This window comes from Peromyscus californicus, unplaced genomic scaffold, assembly GCF_007827085.1.
Source record: "Peromyscus californicus insignis strain IS unplaced genomic scaffold, ASM782708v3 Scaffold_16__1_contigs__length_79575227, whole genome shotgun sequence".
NCBI lineage: Eukaryota > Metazoa > Chordata > Mammalia > Rodentia > Cricetidae > Peromyscus > Peromyscus californicus.
In genome coordinates, this window is record NW_026294458.1 from 68,081,658 (window position 1) to 68,101,079 (window position 19,422).

A 19,422-nucleotide genomic window follows, 5' to 3' on the forward strand; every position below is an offset into this window, starting at 1 on the left:
TTTGATAAATTTATTAGCCACTAGTATGTCGTCATTGGCAATTTATTTTTCTGAGACCATTATAATGAATTTTAGATTTATTGTTTTTGCTTGTTTTTTATTACTAGTCTTTAGTTATTTACATACTTTATTGATTAACCCCTATTCTGGTATATAACTTGAAATGAATATTCTTTTTTGTTTTATTCTTATCTCCCATTGCAAAGAACTGAAAGCATTGGGATCCTTACCTTGCTCCTAGTCTTAGAAGAAAGATTCAGGTTATGCTGATGAGTACAACAATAAGTTTAGGCTTGTAATATTAGGGCTCTATTATGTTGAGGTAACTTCTTCCAATTCCTATTTTGTTGAAAAATTGTTTTATCATGAAATGTAATTAAGTATTGTCAGGAGTTTTTGTTGAATTGATTGATAAATCAGATTTTTAAACTTTTATTTTGTTAATGCAGCATATTATCTCATTTTCATATGTTGAAATGCACTTGTGTCCCAGGAATAACTCTCCCTTAGTCATAGTGTATGATCCCTCTAGTGGTCTGGTGTGGTGATATTTTATTTGTGCTGAAATGTGGTGATATTTTATTTGTGCTTTAATAAAGTTTGCCTGGAGATCAGAGGAAATAGCAAGTCATTTTAAGTAAACAAAGAAGTCAGGCAGTGGTAGCACATGCCCTTAATCTTATCACTTAGCAGGCAGGGTCTCTGTGTTCAAGGCCACACTAGGGAACAGAGCCAAGTGTGGTGACACATGCCTTTATTCCCAGTACCAATCATAGAGGCCTGGAGGTCTGTGCAGACAAACAGACAGTGACAGAGCTGCATAGGAAGAGGAAGTGAGGTAAGATAAGATAGCCAATGAGAAAACAGCAGAACAGAAAGGCAATAAAGGTGTGGGTATACAGGAAGTAACACAAATTTGGAAGCTACAGAGTTGGCGAGGTAAGGTTGGCTGGGGGCTTTCCCTATTTCCCTGATCTAAGGCTTTCACCCCTATATTCGGCTTCTTATTTTTTATTTTATAAGACCTTTTAAGACTTATGTTACAGTCTAGTAGCTTTTTTGCTTTTGTTTTTGGTTTGTGTTTTGTTGTTGTTTGTTTGTTTGTTTGTTTTCTCTTGCTACTATTTTGTTGAGTATCTTAAATTAAAATTCATGGAAAAAGCAACTAGTAATTTTCTTTGCTGTAGTGTCGGAGTTGGTGTGACTAAATTGCTAGCCTTGTAAAATGAGTGTGGAAGTGTTTTCTCCATGTTTTCTGAAAGAATTTGAAAAGGATTTGAAATTAGTTTGAATTTCCCTTTAAATGTTTGGTTGAATTCAAAAGTGAAGCAAGTCGGGCTGGAGAGACAGCTCAGTGGTTAAGGGCACTGACTGCTCTTCCAGAAGACCCAAGTTCAGTTCCCAGCACCCACAGAGCAGCTCACAACTGTCTGTAACTCCAGTTCCAGGGGACCTGACACCCATGGCAAAACACCAATGCACATAAAACAAAAATCAAAAAAATCAAAGTGTCTTTGATCCCAGCACTTGGGAGGCCAAGGCAGGGGGATCTCTGTAAGTTTGAGGCTAGCCTGGTCTACAAAGTGAGTTCCAGGATAGCCAGGATGGTTTTGCAGAGAAACCCTGTCTCAAAAAAAAAAAAAAAAAAAAAAACCAAAAAAAAAAAGTGAAGCAAGTCATCATGGATTTTACTCCATTGAGAGGTTTTTGTTACTAACGCAAATCCATATTACCTAAAGATCTTTCAGACCTTTCTAGCTCTTCATTATTTAGTCTGTGAAAGTTATATGTTTTTAGAATTATTCATCTATTCCTCTAGGTTGTCTAACTTGTGGATGTATAATACAGCTCCTTGTATTCTCCTGAACCTTAATCCCCACGGTTTCTGTTGTAATGCCTCTTTGATTTTATTGATTTGAACCTTTATTCCTTCCTTTTGTCTCCTTGTTGGCTCTTTCTTTCTTTAGTCTGATTAACAGTTTGGGACTTTGGATTCTCCTTTCAAACAAACAACTCTAAGTTGTGTTTAGCTTTTCTTTGTTTTCAGTTCTTTTGTTTTATGTCTTCCTATTCTAACATTTTCTTACCCTGTCCATTTTTATGCTTTCAATTTTGTGCTTCCTAGTCCCATGGGTATCAAGTTAGGTTTTCCAGTTTCTGTGTGTTCGTTGCTACGGATTCCATTCCTGGTGTTACCTTCCTTTTCACCTGCATAATGCTTCTGAGCCTTTTATTAGCATGATGTTATCTAGGCCATAGACTAATGTTGTACAGTTGTGAATCTATCGGAAGCTATAAATTGTTTGAATATATTTCTATCCTTTCTCCCACATTCTCCTCTGAATTCTTTCACAGTGTGTATGGAATCATCCGCTTGAATCCATGTCACCTCCAAGTCTCTTAATAAAACTTTTATAGTTTTGTTTTTGTTCTTTTTAGCCCTTCCCACCAACTTAATTGTTAACTATGTTTCTGGCCTTACATTATTTCTTCTGTGTCTTTTGTAATAACTATAACAAATTTTTAGTTCAATTATTATATTTTTCAACTCTAAAGTCATTTTAATATATATTAATTTTCATTGACACAAAGTAATTAGACATGGTTATGTAGTACAGTGTAATAATTATTATGTGTATATGCTGTTTAATGATCATATCAGATACTTATTATGATACATGTATCATTTGTTTCCTTTGAGATGATTCAGAATCATCTATACTAGTTATTTTGGAGTATTCAATCAATTATTTCAGATAACTGTAGTTATCTACTATCCTGTAGAAAGTTAGAAGTTGTTCTTCTTACCAGCTCCACTCTAGTGCCTATTTAACAATCTTCTTTCCAAACATTCTAAGAATTACACTTATCTGTGGTATAAGGATAGGTATTTAGAATGTAGTTATGGATTGTGCTGGTTTAGGAAAGCAGTGGTTGTAGGTTCTCCTCCATGACTTCATCAGCCCTAGATAATTGGCTAGGTTTCCAGGAACAGGCATGATCCTCTTGTTTAGAGGATCTTTTTTTTTTTTTAATTCATCTATTTATTTTGCATCTCGGTCACAGCCTCCCCACCCCATCCTCCCCTTCCAGTCTCTCTCCCCCATCCCCTCCACTCACCTTGCAATCCCCTTCTATTCCATCTCCATCCAGAAAAGGGCAGGTCTCCTATGAGTATCAATAAAACATGGCATATCAAGTTGCAGTAAGACTGAGCACCTCCGTGTCAAAGTGACCCAGTATGAGAGGTAGGGTCCCAAAAAACAGTAAAAGAGTTGGAGACAGCCCCTGTTCCCACTGTTAGGAGTCCTGTAAGAGGAGCAAGCTATACAACTGTAACATATGTACAGAGTGCTTAGGTCAGTCTCATGCAGGCTCCTTGGTTGTTGGTTCTGCACAGAGGGATCTCCCAGGAGTCTATGGGGGAGGATCCCAGCTTAGATGCCAAGCAACAGTGGATAAGTAGTTGTCTCCTGTGACCAGACTGGTGCCTGGTTTCAGAGAGAGAATCTTAAGTTCAAGTAGAGAACTGCTGTTTACCACTGAGGTATATATGCTCCTACAGCACACCTAAGATTATCGTGTGATGATGGTCATTGTCCTGGTCTGTAGGACTATAGCTAGGTAGGACTATCAGTTGCTTCCCTTTTTGGAAGCTTGCATGATGCCTTGCAGTACCATGAAAGATAGTCCCTGGGTAGGAGCCTTTTATGTCAGATCTAGAAACCTTCTCCATGCTCTGAGAACTGATAGTATAAACTAAACTTCCTTCCTTAATCAATCTTTTAATTCCCAAATGTAAGTAAAAGCATGAGAATTGCTTTTTTTTTGTCCCTTAATGGCTGACTTAACATGTTTCCCAGTTCAATCTATATATCTGCAAATAACAATATGTAATATTTTTAATTGCTGAATAATACCAACTTGTATATATAAGTAAATATACCATATTTCATTATTCATTCATCCATCAATGAAAAATAAGTTTATCTAATATATAGGTAGTTGTAAAGAGTGCTACAATTAATAGAAGAATTCAAGTATCTCTAACACACGAATTTTAAATCCTTTGGGTTTGTACATCAAGTACTGTGATTACTAAAGTTTATGGTAATTATAGCTCCAGCTTTTTGAAAGGAATATTGATATTGTCTTACAAAATGGCCATAGTAAGTGTGCATTCTCAGAGTGGATGTATGAGCACCTCCTTTTCTCCACATCTGCACCATGCAGAGATATTCTTCCTTTCTGAGGACAGCCATTCTAAACATGATGAGTTGATATCTTGTAGTTTCAATTTGCATTTCTACAATGACTAGCAATTGCCAACATGCGCATTGGCTCCTATGGAAGAGCAGCAAGCACTCTTAACTTCTGCGTCTCTCTCCAGCTCCAATTTATTATTTTAATTTTATTTATACCTTCTTGGTTTATTATTTTTTCACAAAAGTGACTTCTCAGTTTTTTCTTTCCAATGTTGTTCTAACTGCCTGTTAAAGGATAATTTTAGATGACTGCATTGAATTTGGGGCTCTTGAGTCCTGTCATCTCTCTTTTCTTAGTCTTGGCATCTACTGATTGTATTTTTGCATTATGTTTGAAATATTCATAGTTGCTGTCGTAATGAGTGGCAGTCTTTAAAACCTTAGTATTTCTAACATGTTTTATTGGGCTTCTTCCGAAGGGATCAAAACTATGGTACTTTGAAGGAGGGTGTAGTGGAGGTAAAGGTAAAATTTCAGATCAACTTAAGTTCCATTAACACTCAAGGGACAGACAGGATAGTTTTTATTATTGAATATGGGTTGGGGGCATTCTATTTCACCACTGATCATTAGCATATATTATACTGGTGAGAAAGAGTAAGTGGGCTTTATTACTTCTTCTGGTATGTCCTTTATAAAACTGCAGAGGAGAATGTGTACAATGATGAAAGTCCTAATTCTCCTCTGGGCTTTCCCTGGCAATCATGTAAAGAAAATGACGGTGTTATCTTTACTGCTGGATGAATGTGAAAGCTCAAGCTTTTCAGGTGGTAATCCCTAACACTACTGTGGCTTTCCTGGCACCATTAGAAAGAAAATAGGGTAGTTCTCTTTACTGCTGGGTGGGTATGAAAGCTGAAATTCCCTTAGAGGTATTCCTTGATGCTAGTAAAGATGCCAGGGCAGCTGATCAGCCTTAGCAGGAATGAAAATTACAGGTTCTGCTGAGCTTTCTCTGGCATCCCTCTTTTGTAAAAGTTTGGAGGACATCTTTACTTACAAGTAAGGCAAGAATGGAAGTCAAACCTTCCTGCTTAGCCTTTGCCTGCTAGGGTAGGGGGTAAGGACCACCATTATCTCTGGTGTTTGACCAGAGAATAGCAGACGTTATACAAAAGTTTCCTTTTAAATACAGATACTATGATTTGTAGCACGAATCTTAGAGAGTCTTATTAATAAAATCAAACCTGAGGCCAGTTATTGGGGTGAATGCTGGAAGATCAGAGAAGCAGAACAAGCCACAGCTACCTCACCTCACCAGTTCCTCAGCTGATCCTGTTTCCTCAGACTGGATGCCTCTGAGTCCTCATCCAGAATGAATCTCAGCTGAACTGCTGCTCGAAAGCCTGAAAGCTTAACCAGCCAAATGCTTGTAGTTTCTGGTCCTCACGCCTTATATACCTTTCTGCTTTCTACCATCACTCCCTGGGATTAAAGGCTCACTTTCTGGGGTTAAAGGCATGAGTAACCATGCTTGGCTGTATCCTTGAACACACAAAGATCCAGATGGATTTCTGCCTCTGGAATGCTAGGATTAAAGGCATGTGCTACCACTGCCTATTCTCTATGTTTAATATTGTGGCTGTTCTCTGATCCCAGATAAGTTTATTAGCATGCACAATATTTTGGGGAACACAATACCACCACAAATGATTTTTTGATGATTTCTGAGAATTCTAATCCCCTTTATTTCTAAGTCTCATATACATGCAACACAGAAGATTAAGAGAACTCCCCACCATGTCATTTTTAAGTCTAAATCTTAGCTAATCTGGCTTCTCCTCTGCACCTTGCAACCTTCTTGTGTGTGTTTTGTCAACAGTGCCCTAGTTTTCAATTGTAGTTCATAGAAATATGTCTACTCTGTCTGTCAGGAATATTTCTTTGAAAAATGCTGATTTTTTTAATCATTCCTGGAGAAAGAAAATAACTACATTCATACACAGTATCACATGTATGATTTAAAATAAGGACATGAAGACAAAGAAATCATCTATGCAAGTATAAAAAGGATGGGATGGTTTTCCTGACATAATGTGATTACACAACAGAAATAAAAATTTTAAAAATCAGCCTAAGCTACTGTGATTCCAAATGAAAAAGGTGCCTCACTCTTTACCTCCAGATTCTATACTCCTTCTGAAATTCTATCAAGAACATTCAAATTCCAGGTGTCACTTATCAACATTGGCCTATTACTCAAGAGATATTCAGTAATGATCTGTTTATTCTGTGTTGATTTCATCTGCTTCAAGAGCTGTTCACACTGCTTCTGGATTTTTCAATCAAGAAAAAGAAATATAAAAACCATTCCTGTAATATTGTGAATATGGAAATACATGAAACGAAAGTATCTTGTACAGATGCTAAATAAAACGTAAGGGAGTATGAAATTATCACTCTATTTTAGATCTTCTTGAAATATCTAATGATTGCTGCTATAGAACTGGGCTAAACAATCTGTTCATGATGCGTGATGCTCCATGCTTTATTTCAGGAGTAGGATATGTGTTAAGTGAAATAGAAAAAAAATACCTTAAATGTATTTGCTCAGGTAAAAATAGACCCATTACAATGAAGAACAGATTTCATAGTAACTAGCTGCCACATAACAATCAAAGCTGGTGGTTGGAGAGATGGCTCAGTGTTTAAGGGCACTAACTGTTCTTGCAGAGGTCCTGAGTTCAATTCCCATCAACTACATGGAGCCTCTCAACCACCTGTAATGAGATCTGGTGCCCTCTTCTGGCCTGCAGTCATACATGCAGACAGTACACTGTATACATAATAAATAAATAAATAAATAAATAAATAATAAATAAATCTTTAAAAAAATCAAAACTGAGGCATCTCCCTATTGAACTATGAAGCTTTTTAATAAGAATAATAACTTGTTAAAATTTAACTTCATATCCAAAGAAATGTGAAACTTTTCCTTCCTGTCTAAATGTCCACTAATTAAAAAATAACTGCATTGGCATTTTTAAGTATTTCTTTCCTATTGTAAACTTGCTTTAAGTAAGAGTTTGGTAGACCCAAAGCACATGGCCACAGCTTTCAAGGATCCATTCAATAAATGTCATTACTACTTCAAAATGATGAACAAAATCCTTTAGTAAACAAAATGAGTTGCCACATTTAGTTTTCCAATATAGACATGGGAAGGAGGGGGTCTGAAGCACACAGACTTAAGGCTAATTTTAGTGACCCAGAAACCAAAAAAACAAAGCCAAATTCTTCCACAAAAGAAGGCTAAAAATCAAAACTGTTTCTAATGCTAAAACGGGTCATGGAAAATGTCTAGAAAGTCTTTCAATAATTACTTTTGTTGATAATTTTATGTGACTCTAATTGTAAGACTGAACTAAAGCACAGAACTTTTCATTTAGTTAGTCCCTTGAGTGATATTGTGTGGTTTTCAAAACCACAGCTATAAGGAAAGGGAATCCATTGGTATTTGTATTAGTATATTGTTCAACTTTAGTCCATTTCTAAAGACTAAATTTTGAATAGGTAGCATGTCATAATAAAGTCACTATAGAAAAATACAAACTTGAGTTTGAACCCCTGCCAGTGGCATAAGATACTTTCTGAATCCTATTTTCCTTGGTAGTAAATTAAAATGAGTGATTTAAAAAAAAACTTGAAGTAGTTCTCAGGAAAACTCCAAAGACAATAAATAAATAAATAAATAAATAAATAAATAAACAAACAAACAAACAAATAAATAAATAAATAAATAAATAAATAAATAAAATTATTTTTTTGGAAAGGTGAATTCACACCAAAGTAATACAACTTTATAGAGCAAAACTCCTAGTGACTGTAATCATCTTAGGTTGAATATTATGTGTTCATTCATTAAACTGAAAGACAATCTGATGGTCTTTATTTGGAAATGAAAAGGCTTTGTATGTTGGTATAATACTGACCAAGGAAAGACTGTAGAAGGTTCATGTAGTGTCTGTTTTCATATGTTTCTGAGAAACATTGGCCCAAGAGAGATACAAGGTAAGATGTGAATGATGCGAGTGATGTGGTTGTGAACATGAAAGGTGTCAGGGAGCCAGACACTTCTGCATCTTGCACATGAAGTTACTGATCTGTGAGGGCCCTTCTTAGGCGTGGAGAAGCCGCAAGGCCCACAGCTCTTTCAGCTCTTGCCAGTTCCTGTACTTCAGCCTCCAGTGCACATGCTCCATGTGAGAGTAACTATTCCTTTATAACAAGGCATGCATGCCATAAAACTGGAAAGGGGGTACAAACCGCAGCTCTGGCTCTTGATTTGTTCTCACTTGCCCTTGCTGATTCCATTTTGATTTCTTTGATGCTTTATGTCCAGCTTTTCTTTCCTGGTTGAAAGACATATGGCAGCTTCAGTCTTAATACCAAGCTCAGTGGCAACAGCATTCTGTAAATTTTCTCACCAGTTCTCATGACCATCTATGGCTTCATCCAGACAATGTTTTCTAATCTTTAGAAGCTCCATTTCCCTAATTTAATGTGAACTAGTGTTTTATGATAAAGCAAGGAGAAATATCAAAAGAAAGGCAGTGATAGATCAAGAAAATAATGAATCTAACCACTTAAGGAAGTTTTGAATCATTATCCCAGGATGAGAGCTATGGAAGCCAGAAAGTAAGAAGAATCATCTAAACCAAAATGACATGAGTTTCAACAGAAAGATTACAGGCAAGAGGACTCTATAGAGTAGATAGCACGATCAAGAATGAAGAAAAAGCCAGTATCTGTTAAACCATAAATAAACAAAGGGATTAATTAGAAAATCCAATTAAAATAAACTTCTACGTAAGCAGTAATAGTGCACATTTTAAATACCTTCTCTAAATTAGACTAGGAAGCAATGATGTCCCAGAGGCAAAATGGAATCTATTTTAGGCAACAAATAGAATGAGCAAACAGATACAAATGGAAGTCTACCAAAACTGCCAAAATTAATTACACTCCGAAAATTCATATCTTAGACACTTGCTCTTCTATACTCTTGTATAGACAGCTGTCTATACTAGAACCCTTTTGCCCAGAGGTGTTTCTAATTGAGACCCATGTTTTTCTAATCCAGCTAAACTGGTTCCTTTCAGATTTTCATAGTTATTATCTCAGGACCAAAATTTCATAACTTTCTTAAGTCGTTCAGTCTATTAAAGTCTAAACAATAAAAAACAATTTAGCATTGTTTTCCTATGATTCTTGGGTTTTAGATTTCATTGAAGGTGACTCAGAGAACCTCATGAAACAAATAATCACACATTTTGCCCACATTCATGTGCAACCCTGAACCTAGTGTGATTTGGTTTGAAATGAGTCTTTAAAGAAAAATGAATTATAGCAGGGAAAAAAAAGTGAGGTCCTTATAGAGTATGATTGATGTCCTTCTGAAAGAGACACCAGGGAATAGGGAGCAAAGCCTTTGTTTTCCACTAGGGAAAGGTCATATGAGGAGGAGGCAATAAGAAGACCATCTGCAAGTCAGGAAAAAATCCTCTCCAGAAGTTGAGTCATATGAATACTGATATATATGTAACTCTGAACCTTTGAGATCCACTGCCTCTATCAAAATCACATACCCCTAATTTCATTTCTTTTTCTTCCCAAGGACAGCACAATTATCACATATCCCTTTGCTTTCTCTTCCTCTACACCATTTCTGTAATTTTTCCAGATTAGACTTGTCTGTATCCATAGATGGATACACCTTTGTCTGTATCCAGAGATGCTCACCAGTTTTCTGACTGTGGTGAGGTAGTCTTGTGTTTTGGCTTCAACCTGCACCAGAGCCCTTGACTCTGGTGGATCAGTCTTGTCAAAGCCAGGTGAGTTCCTGCTTCACATTTCTGTGGCTCACAGCAGTAGGGTAGAATAGGAAGAATGTGTGGAGTCCAGTTGCCATAGTGGTTTTATGAAAATCCAAGCAGAAAGGAACCTATTGGTTATCTCCATGTACAACTGTGTAAAAAGCTGCACGTGGCACCTACTTTGAGATGTAACCATAGCCCAAGCATTGTCATATCATATACAAATAATTCTTAGCTCTATTTTGTTTCTTCTTGTTTTTCTTTTCACTTCTTCATGAAAGACACGCAAAAAACTGATCTTCAGTGAAAAACAAGACTAAAGTCAAGCAGAATATTGTTTTGGCAAAACATACTGAACTGATAAAGAACTAATTAGTATATTTGAGTTCGGGCCTTGGGACTTTTTTTTTCAAATGTTTTCATTTTTTTTCATAATTTAAAATGAACTTCTCTTTTATTTTGAAACATGTGCTTCCTTTGGAGAAAGCTCTGGTGGTATGCAAAGGAATAAGTTATATCTAAATTATTTAAATGTGCTCAACATGAATTGCGCGTAACTGTTTTTTCACTCCTAATGCTATAAAATCTGGCAAATATACGTCAGGATGATGTCAAGCTTTAAAGAGAAACGTGGCAGGCTAAAGCTGGATTGAATTCTAAAAGTACCTTACTATCCTGTTCTTGAGAATTTATGTAATATAAAACCAAATCACAGCACCTATAAATGCATTCTGCCTCATTTATCTGTGCTCTGTCACGTCTTTGGGGGTGTTTCATGCAACAATGGGCTGCCATTTACTCGCAGATTCAACACGAAGCTGAGAAGCTGAGGATGGCCCAATTAGAATGGAAGACACATTCTTCAAAGTCTAAGAACCTGATGAGAGATGTTATCATAAAGAAAAGAAATAACCACAGATGAGTGCAGCCTTCACTCCTCAGTAAGGAAACTCCCCTTTGCAACAGAGAGACCATTACAGAAAACCACAACCAATCAAAACGCAGATTTGTGGAGCCCAGTCCCTGCGGATATCTTTACAGTACAGCTCCTGCACCTAAAACTCTGGGAACATTGAGGAGGGAGATGGGGACTGATTGTAAAAGCCAGAGGATCAGAGAGGTTTTTTTGAGACTGTGTGTCCTTGTGATTTCAGAAGCTACATTCATAAAGTCTCGTAAACATGACTACTTAAATATGAGCTGAACAAGGACAACAGACATGCTAAAGTGAGTGAGGAAAAGGTCATGAGGCCTCAACCCTACACGAGGAACTACAGAGAACTAAAGAATGCCTAGAGTGGGGGAAATAATCTTCCCCGGGGAAGAGCACACCAATTGGATATCCAAATCCAATACCAAATGGTCTGCCCTGAAAACATGCGTACAAGTAATAATATAGAGACTGAGCAGGTTATATATTACAAGGTGTGTGTGTGTGTGTGTGTGTGTGTGTGTGTGTGTGTGTGTGTGTGTGTGTAAAACAACAATTAATGAAAAAAAGCCACGAATTTGAAAGAGAGTGAGGAGGGGTACATTGGAGGGTTAAGGGAGGAAAAGGAAGGAAGAAATTAAATAATTGTATTATAATCTCAAAAAGAGAAGAGAAATAAAGCCATTTATTCCTATAAAATTTGACCATGCTATTGGAATATATAAAATCATATATTAATTATTGATCTCTGTGAAAGTGGAGAATTTGTTCAAATTTAGTGTGAAGTCAAGACATGCCTCTTTTACACCTGAAGCATTAACAGCAAAGCTGACTCCATTTTGGTCCATCTCTCTCCCCGCTGCATAAGCTTTTTCCCCTCATCCACTTGTTGGACATTCTACCAAGGAGATTTTCCTCTGAGTAAGACACATTAGGCCTTGGTTTCTGTACCATCCACATTAATGAGTAATTACCCCCAATGGATTTTAAATAGCAACTTTCCCTGAGAAGAGAAGAAAAAATGTCAACAAGCTTTAGCTGAATTTTGTGACATTAAAGACATTTCTTTTTGGCACTTCGACCTGATATAAAGCTATTATGAAGACACAATAAAAAAAGGAAATAAATAACTAGAACATGTCATGACATGTGGTATGATCTCAATGAATTCTGAAATGCTTCCTCCTCCAAATCTACTCCTCAAAATGGCAAGTCAGAAAAGTGGTTCACATGAGCAGAAAGTATCTTTTCTTATAAAGAAAAGAAAGGAAGGAAGGAAGGAAGGGAGGGAGAGAGGGAGAGAGGGAGGGAGGGAGGGAGGGAGGGAGGGAGGGAGGGAGGAAGAAAACTCCACTTAATGCTTCTTTGTAATATATCGTTTAGGGGGCAATTTAAATCTACCTTTCTGGTATTCTGAACATCTTTACTGATATAAATTATGCATTGATGAAGCTAAATCTATTAAAGTATGTTAATTTTACTTTATCTGATTGCTAACAGTTTCTAACAACCCCATTAGTTCTGTAAAACTGTGAGGGGCTAGGAACTGAGAATGGAAATGATCTTATCATGAGGACGTGGAGGTATTTATGAATGAAGGTTGACATCAAATGGAGAGGCCCTTCTCTCCAACCAGTAAGAACTTACAGAAACATCTGAAACTTTCAAGTGGGACCCCAGGAGGTGGTATCATCTCTCCTAGCTAAAATACCACTCTCTTCACCCATTTTAACTTTGGGATAGGAACACAGTTACTTTGGGAACTTTAAGATATCATTACAGGGAATGTAAAAATTTATATATTGTGGAGGCTGGAAAGATGAAGAACACTTGTTCTGTGAGGATGAGAGCCTAAGTTTGAATCAGCTGCACCCACGTAAGACTCTAGGTATGGCTGTGTGTGCCTGCTCCCTAAACACTGGGTAGAGACAGACAGATCTTGAGAGCTCACTGGCCAGTCAGGCTAGCTGCAAGAGTAAAGTTCAGATTCAGTGAGAGACCGTTTGCCAAGGAAATAAACCACAGAGTGATTGAAGAAGACAACTGTGTCCTCCTCTGTTATCCATATGCACATGTATCCAGACACATATATCCTCACACACTCACCTACCCATGTGCATGTACCAAACACATATACCACACACATACAAAATACACCATAAACAAACAAATAAAAACATGTATTGTGAAGAGCTCATTTTGCTAGTGTTTTGAAGCTTGCATAAAGAAAATTAAAAGTATTTATTGACTCTATTTTCTTAAATGCCTTTTGTATTAATAAGTCTCTGGTCTTTTAGTGAATCAATTTTATAATCACTGAATTTTGCTTTGCAGTGCATTTGATTATCAGTTTTAATATTTAAATTTAGAAGCAGAGGATAATTGGCAGAAGTCATCTCCTGCTAACGTGACCAGTTTCCAGGGTAGAATAAAATACATCTGCTTTCTGTTAACCGTACTGTCTGTAATTTGATGTGAAGGCGAAGAGACTGGGAGCTATCATGCTGATTCCTCTGACCTTTGAAAGCCAAACGAATACCCACTACCCAGAGAAGGGGAAACTTAATGAGCTGGATGTTCTCAGGATTTATATGAACTATATCTACATGTCTGCTGATAACCGTGACTGAAACTAAATCTTAACCCAACCCTTTGGCCTCTTGTCCTTCCAGGAGACTTTGCTGGCCTGAGGAATGTCAATTCCCAGTGCTTTGAGAATTAAGCAATTATGAGTGTCCTTTTTTGTTGTTGTTGTTTGTTTTCATTTAAAAAGTTTTAATTAAAATCTAATCAACATCACTTCCTCCATTTCCTTTCATCCCTCCAACCCCTAATATATATAAATATATTTTATATACATGTTATATATTATATAAATGTATATGATATACAAGCAACATATGATAGTGTGGGGTGTGTGTGTGTGTGTGTGTATACAGAAATACAACCCATGGAATTTGTTTAGTGTAGGAGATTTCAGGCTGACTAATTTGCATTGGATAACCAGTTAGGGGCATCATCCCTGGAGAGGCTAATTCTCCCTCTCTTGCCTATAGTCGTCTATAGTTTTTTGTCTAGTGGTGGAACCCCTAAGATTTCCCACTTCATTAACGTGTTTATTGAGACTGTCATTGTTTGGGTCTAGTTAAGACAGCCATATTGTTGAAGTATCATGGCTGTAACTTTTCTGTCAGTTCTAGAAGTCATGGTCTCACAGCAGATAGTCTGGTTCTCTGGCTCTTACCATCTTTCTGCCTCCTCTTCTGTGATGCTCCCTGAATTTTAGCTTCAGGAGCTGTGCTGTATCTGTTGGCATTGTCTTCCCAGTGATCTGTTTATCTGTGAATTATGATCAGGTATATGTTTCTATGATGTCTGTCTTGTTGCAAAGCTTCTTTGATGTAGGATGAGAGCTACACTTATCAGCGGGCAGATGTTTTAGAATACACTTAGGAATCATGCCTGGCTTCTAAAGTGGTACCAGTAGTCTCTCTTCCAAGATCCATGACCTCACTAGTCCTGGAGAGTTGGCTGGATTTCTAGTACCAAGCATGATTTCCCTCTCCCTGAGTATACTTTAAATCCAATTATACAGAAGTTGGTTACCATCAAGATGTGAGTGCCACTACTGCATCTGTAGGGTTAACTTGACATGGTCAGCATTGTGGTTCATAGATGTCACAGCTAGATAGGACTATGGATTGCTTCCCTCTTTTGGCAACTTTCATAGTACTTTGTGGTACTAAGGAAGCAAGTCCACAGGAAGGAGGAATTCAGGTTAGATTCAGCTAGAATCTGAGTCCTACAGCTTAAGAGTATCTTCAGCAACTGCGATTTACTGTCAACCTCTGGGAGAAAGCCAAGGGCAACAACAATAGCCTACATTATTTTGGGAATTACCTGAACTTCCTTGACCGATAACCTGAAAGAAGGTTTTTCATGCCTGGTACTGGAGTTTTTGTTAGTTATTGAGTTGTCAGAAATACAGTCCTGTTAATAGCATCTACGCCTATTGTTCTGCTATTGGACATTTGTCTTTTTATAAACATTCACAATGGAAATAGAACGGAAGATGTTCACAGCTATTCAACAGCAGGAGTTATAGTTTTCCAAGTACCACTAACCTCAAGGCACTTTTTCTCACAAATTTTTACAATTTCCAACAAGTAAATACTTCATGGGTGTCAGGGCTTTGTGAAAACTTTTGTTACCCTAACACTTTCAGATAAGGTCAGGTAAACATTCTCATGCCATGCCTATCAACACTGACCTCAGGTCACAAATTCTTAAATACTGACAACTGAGAGTATACAGCCGTCACGTTGATATTTTTCCCTAACCATAGGTATTACATTTGTTTTATTTTAAAGACTTTTTTTTTATTTCAGGAGATGTGATGTTAACATAGATTAGCTTGCACACAAAAATCTCAACTGAAGTGATACTCCGAACGATGTCTGTTAGAAATTTGAGTGTTAAAACAATTTCAAAACTTGCACTTTAAAAAGCAGACTCACTGTTAAATTACAAGAATTCACTAAAGGATTACTAGTAGCTTATAAAAGATATAGCAAAAATAAAAAAGTCACTAAAATTTTTAATTTTCTTAATTTAAGCCAAAACCCGGCACAGTAGGTTTTTTTCTAATATGAATCAACTGTTTCCTACCCTATGATATTGCCATGAAATGTTGGGGACAGGTAACACTTCTACAGACACTATTAGTGCATCCTAGCTACGTTTTGGCAACTTTTCTAAATTTTGAGAAAAATGAAAGTCAAGGGCTTTTGAAGAGTCTCTCCTCCACCACCTTGCATTCTGCAGCATCAGGGCAGCTATTTGTTTCGGGGAAACCACCAAGAAGTTCTTGCCAACAAGGAAGTTGTAACTCTGAATCAGGATTCTAGAATGATCCTAGGCTCCTCCCCTGCATCATTATTTCCAAGTTTTCATGAATCAATCACAGATACTTGTAACTTAATGTGTTCCTATGCCAGAGTAAGGATTCATTCCTCAGAATTTTACTAAGGTTTTTAAAGACCAAAAAGAAAAAAAAAGAAAAAAAAAACTTGAATTGAAACCTTATGTGATTCTGTTTTTCTTTTTAAAGTTTTCTTAAATATTTTAACTGAATGGATAATTGATACAAGAAAATATAGATATTGTAGTTTACATTTTAATCAAATAAAAACAATGTGAAAGGGCAAGCTTATATTTTTAAATCCTTGCTTTTATAAGTTGAGGAAACCTCTCTCTCTCTCTCTCTCTCTCTCTCTCTCTCTCTCTCTGTGTGTGTGTGTGTGTGTGTGTGTGTGTGTGTGTGTGTGTGTTGAACTCAGAAAACTAGGGAAAACAAAGCTCCAAAGTTCCCTAAGATAAAATAACCATTAATAACAAAGAATTCTTATGAGCCTAATTGAACATCAGTAACTAACACCACGAACCTACTTCAGTTCTGGAAACACAACACGTAGTTCCAAGGCTACTAACATATTGCATCTCCACAGTGCTGGGCCTCAATACCTTTATGCTTTTCCTCCCTTGACATGGAGATTGCTGAACTTTTTGTATCATTCTGTTCCTCCTGAGTACTTCATCTTGAAGGTCATGAAAGAACTACATCAGATATGTATAAATATATCAGTTGGGGAGGTAGAGAGAAAGTGATTATGATGTTGGTCAGGTTCTTAAAGACCTTGTTCCCTTGCCTTCCAGAAGGAATTTAACTTACCACAAAATAATTGATTGATGCACCTATGGTCCCTCTAAGGAAATGGAAAATGTGAACAGTGTGCTACTGCCATCTTGTGTCTAATAAGAGTACCTCTGCTTCTGCAGAATGCTAGTTGGAGTGGGGAATTCAGAAACATTCTGAAGCTAGCCAGCAGGCTTCTGCAGTCAGAATGAGAAGAGTGAACTTCAAAGTGTGGGTACCGTGAGGCAGCATTAGAACACCAGACGACAGAACCTTCTTTAAGTCACCAGGGTGTTAATGATTAAAGATCTGTTCTCTGTGCATTTTTACTCTGAGATTATTCGAAAAGAAATTCAAAGTAGGAGGAAGGCAACAAATAAAGGCAAGGGAATATCACTGTCTCATTAGAAACTGGGGATAATTTTCAAATGTTAGAGCCATGGTGTTTTCTCTGAGTTGTTGGGAGTATTTATCCAATGTAGTCAATGCTTTAAAACTTTCTGTTTTGGGCACTTTGATTTAGAAAAAAAAATGTTAAACCATAAACACTTTTAAAATGCTGCTATTCATTACATAAAATCAAGAGCACTTTCAGCATTATGATTGATAATTGTCAAGCCAAATTGCTGAGGGAGGGTTGCTGTTATACATAAATATTCAAACAGTGACTTTAGTTCTTAGCTATTCTCAAAATCTAAGCAATGTAAGATTAATCACGGATATTAGAAAGAACATAGGAATGTCCCAGTGTTAACCTGCCAACCCAGCATGAACTTTTGGTATCCTCAGCATGCCAAGTACATGAGACAGAATTCCTCCACTCTGGAGGAATAAATAAGTGTCCTGGACCTCAGTGTAGCTACAAACTATTATATTACTTTGTAACTCACTACTGAGTGACAAAATTATCTCAGCCATAGAGGCAATACCAGATATTATAGGAGCATTTCCAGCCATCCCACAATTTTTTATGACAGAGAAAATCTGAAGTAATCTTTTGGTTGAAAGGAGACGTTAAGAGCTGGTCTTGGATCTGAGTTTGAATTACATGGACAGTGATAGGGTGGTTTTCAGGGCAGGCACCACCCACTGATGCTTCTGCCTGGCATCAAGATGCTCATCTGCAGAGGGAGAATTGGGCCTCTGCTATTATTTTGACTCCTATTATCTGAATCAATCTATTTTTGCTTTTAGACTTGGATCCCACTGTTAGCCTCCTTTATGGCAGGCTTTACAAACAAATCTATAGGAAGCTGAACTACCAATGGGAGCCTCACTTAAAGTAAATTGCACAGGTTTTCAGCCTGATTGTGACCCATTCAGATTCTTCCCCTAGCAAGAGCCTCTGAAGTCAGGACCCTGTACCTGTTCTTTTTGCCAATCCTTGCCAGAGAGCAGGCTAACACACAGATCTGGCACAGATGCAAGGGACCTGCATTGTGCTGGGTTTGCCCGTCTGATACGCCTGTCTGAAAGGAAGATCTGCAGGAACTGAGGGAACTTCGGAGAGCTAAACTTCCTTCCACTTCATGCTTCTTGACCAGTTAAAGCAAGGCACGGAAGCAGAAAAAATGAGTAATCAAATTATAATGATCTCAATATCTTTCTTTTTGGACAATGGAAAACTGATTGGTTACATGAACCCCATCCCACCACCAGATTTGCTTAGGAGTCATAGAAGCAGGAAAAGACCTCAAAAGGCCCTGTGTGTCCAGCTTCCTTCCTGCTTTGTGCACCTCTTGTTTCCAGGGCCACCAGACACTGAAGCACAGATGTTCCCTTTGGCAGTGGTTTCTTTTCTTTCCCTCTGTGGGTGGCTAGACCCTCTGTGCTCTTCCGGGATCCCTGGCTCTTCTCTTTCCATCACAGTCTCCTCCTTCGCATTCACTGGATGGGAATGGACTTAGTACCTGCTTTGTTCTTACAGTGATCTCAAATTAATTTGGGACAGCCTTCCATTGGCATGGTTCCCAAGGAATTTTGAGACACTACAAGCACTACCATCTCTGGCTAAGTGAGAAGCCCTTCACTTAGTCCTTACCTTGTATGAGTGGACAGAATGGTAGCCTTGCCCCTCACCGATGTCTGCCATAAATTGAACATCTAAAGAATTGTTCTATGCCCAATGTCCTATGGTCAGGATCAAATAAGTCTAGGCAGTTTCATTACTTTCTGGCTCTACGTAAGATCCCTGTTCATGGAAATCATGTTGAAGTGGTTGAAATAGCCTTTGCCTTCACTCTGCAGAAATGTTCTGTACCTATTTCACATTTAAAAAACTATCAGACTTTTTTAAATTATCAGACTTTTAAATTCACGATTTTTCTTTATCTTGAGCATTTTATACAGGTATACTTTGAAATTTCATCATACACACACCATTTTCCCCATGTAGTGTCCTCCCAACAGCTCCCTCTCTTAACCTCATGTCTTTTTTTGGTTTTGTTTTTGTTTTTTCAATACTCACTAAATCCAATTAGTGCTGCCCATATGTGCATGGGTATGAGAATCTCCTCTGGAGCATAGGAAACTATCAATAGCTACAACTACAAAGAGGAGTGATTCTCCTTCCTAGAGCAAGCATCAACTGCCAATAGCTCCCCAGTAAGGGGTGGGGCCTGAAAATCAACTCCCCCAAATGTGCTAGAATTATTACTTCACTCTGTGCAAGTCCCATGCATTTCATTGTAGCTGCCATGAGTCCATGTGTGCAAT